This window comes from Fukomys damarensis, unplaced genomic scaffold (assembly GCF_012274545.1).
Source record: "Fukomys damarensis isolate Sample0158 unplaced genomic scaffold, DMR_v1.0_HiC HiC_scaffold_37, whole genome shotgun sequence".
NCBI lineage: Eukaryota > Metazoa > Chordata > Mammalia > Rodentia > Bathyergidae > Fukomys > Fukomys damarensis.
Genome location: NW_022900949.1, coordinates 4,146,065 through 4,149,317, shown reverse-complemented (window position 1 = coordinate 4,149,317; position 3,253 = coordinate 4,146,065).

Genomic DNA, 3,253 nt, shown 5'->3' with positions numbered 1-3,253 from the left:
TAAACCAGCAAATGGAGTCATTTAAGAAGATTTGGGGCAAAAGATATAAAACTCCAGTCAGACAGAAGCAATAATTTTAACACATCTGTTGCACATCGTACTCAATGTAGGTGACAATAAAACACTGCATTTTGTATCTTTTTACCACAATGATGGGTGAGATCCTAGATTGATAGAAGAATCCTACAGCATATACTAGTGACAATATGCCTAGCTCAGGTGCATGAACATATTCAATTTGTGCTTCTCAACAACAAACCATGAGTAAATACATAAGCAAAAAACTCAGAAGTCTTCTGCGAAGTATGGTAGAACACAAGGGAAAGGATTCAGGCTGTAAGTGTTGGCTCAGGAGTAAAGTTCCTTTTCGTGGTGAAACAAGAAACCATGTAGGGCTTGGGATATAGCTCAGCAGTGCTGCGCCTGCCCAGAAAGTGCAAGGTCCTGAGTTTGATTCCCAGGTCTAGAAAAGGCAGACAGACAGACAGAAGGTAATAAAGAGAAAGAAAGAAAGAAAGAAAAGAAAGAAAGGAAAAGAAACATAGGAATGAAGAGAAAGAGAGAGAGAGAGAGAGAGAGAGAGAGAGAGAGAGAGAGAGAGAGAAATGTGAGGATTCAAAGTGGGCAGAGTACAGAGCGTGGGCTCAGCAAAAACAACTGAAATTCTGCGATGTGCGAGGGCTGCTGGTCTTCTGCGTAATGAATCTTATTGCATTGTAAATCATGAAGTCCAGGATTTATTCCAGGAGTGGACCACAGACATGAGACTGATACTAAACCACGTGAAATGTATTCTGGGGGCTGCACACCTGGTTGTCAATGCTGAACCTCAGTCGCGCACTTTCTCCTCAAGACATCATATGGGATTTTTCCAGCAGATGTGTCTTGATTTCAAAACCAACACTGGAAATATGCCAAGTTCCTCACAACAGGCTCTGACAAACAGACTGTTTCCCTGCAGATACAAAACTACAAAGCCCACTGTCTCAGGGTGATGTCTCCAATTCCTTGGTGGAAAATGATAAAATAGTCAAGAGAAGGAGCCCCAAACATGTTTTCCACCAAGTTTGGGGTGACAGGTGCAGAGCCCCAGGGCAGCAAGATCCCCAGAGCGCATAGCTGAGGAGACACAAAGCATTGAAAACAGGGAGAAAGCAGTGCTCTAGCCATAATGTCACCATGGGTGACACGTCTGCACCATGGCTGCGTTACTGATACATCACTGGGCCGCTAGCTGTGCTCCTGTGTAGAAGCCAGTTCTGCATGCTCCCCATTTTGGGAAGGCGAATGATGATTGTGGGACTTCTCTGTGACATACACAGAGATTGGTTCTCACGACAGAGGGCTGAGTCCTCAGACACGACCCAGCTTCCTTTCCTCATGTCAGACTACAAAAAGAGCTTGGTCTTCATTTGGGCAGAGCCTACCATGTTCTTCCTGATTTTCCTCTTCCCACACCTGAAAGCTCTACACACCTCCCAGTGGGATATTTCACATTGTTTAGGATACCTGGGTGCAAGTGTCCACAGAGACGGAGACTTTGTGCTTGGTGGGTTTTTCCCCCTGTACTACATGCACCAGGATCCAGAGGTATCCCGTCTATTTTTTTTACTCCAGCCTAAAAGGAGTGTGGGAGCTGACAGGTAAGTTCCTTGTTGTGCCTGTGAATGTATTAAATATGGTTACAACTATGTGTCATTGGACATGCTTGGGTATGTGCAAGCCTGTGGTTCATATATCTTGAAAACTATCTTTTAAAAAATGTAAAGACCGGGCAGAGACGCATACTAATGATTTCTGAGGTTCTTTTGCTTCCTGATACTTCCACATTTTTTCACTTGTTTTTTGCTCTCCTCTGCATAAGAGACAGATGATAGAATTCCTTGTCTCTGTGTCCAGTCCATCAAATGCATGCTCTTTGCCAAGCAGGGGATCCTTCAAATGAATGAAATTGTTGCTACCTCAGCACCTGCTTCTCCACTATCTACGAAGTGGCAGCAATAGACCCCCTAGAAAATTAGTGCTGGCCTCACAGTAACTTTAAATCAAGTAGCTCACTCTCGGTGGCCACTTTGGACAAGGACATTGATGAAATATGCCTCAGCGTGAGGCCTACCTTACCTGAGATGCATCAGCCAAATCAGGCCATGTCCCACAAAGGATCTAGATTTCAATCTTAGCAGACATGAGACATTCATTCCCCTGACCTTGAAGTTCATGAGAAGAAGAGAAACCATCCTTTGAAAGGGGTTAATGCCCTACTGCAAGAACCTCATTGTTAACTTTTCCAGGAAAGAAAGGAGAATTCATTCATTCAAGTCTTAATTGACAGTACGGCATGTGCTTGTAATAACTGAGTTTCCAGACTGATTTTAATAAGGGTTCAATTAAGATCACCATGCTTCACTGGTGCAAAATCCGAGTGTACTAAAAGAATGTTCAACATATTAATACACCCATATCCTAAGAGAGTTGGGCAGTACGCAGTTTGATTCCATGGGTGTCTCTCTCTGTAGAAGTTTCTGCTGACATCATTTTAATGCTCGTCATTGCAGCAAAAACACATGTACTAAAGAGAGAAGTTATTGAGCTGCGAATATTGGAGCAGAATTTTAATGGTCTGTCTCTCTGTCTTTGGTTTTCTGACACCTTCCTATTAATTATCCTTTCTTTTGATGGTTTAATTTTGAGATTCTCTCCCTTTTATCTTTTTACGTTTACCATTCTTCTGGCCATTATTTCATAAATGTGAAGTCTCTGGTTAGGTGACAGCTACTGATTATTCCCAACTGTGGCAGTTACGGAGGTAGAAATTAATAATGGAACGGGACAGAATCTCTAATCCCAGGCACTCTGTGGACCTACTGAGAACCTGTGGGACAAGTTCATGAGATCAGGGGTGTGAATGAGAAAAGCTATCACCAGAGAAGCTTCCGGAAAATCTCCTTCTTTGCAGAATACCCAGTCACATTTAGCATGCTTATGAAAGAATTAAAATATCTATTCCTACATATGTGGAAGTCCCAGTAAGGTCGCGGACTCTCACCTTTATTCTGTAAATGGTCTAGTCACCAGGAATATAAGACAATCATAATTTCATAAGAATAATGAACACTTCAGGATTTTTTTGTTACCACATCTACTCTCACTTTACATGACTATGGCAATATTCACTGAACTAATGTTGGACATGTTAGACATAATATATTTACTATGACTATGATCCTTAAATGTCCAATATTTCTCAATACGT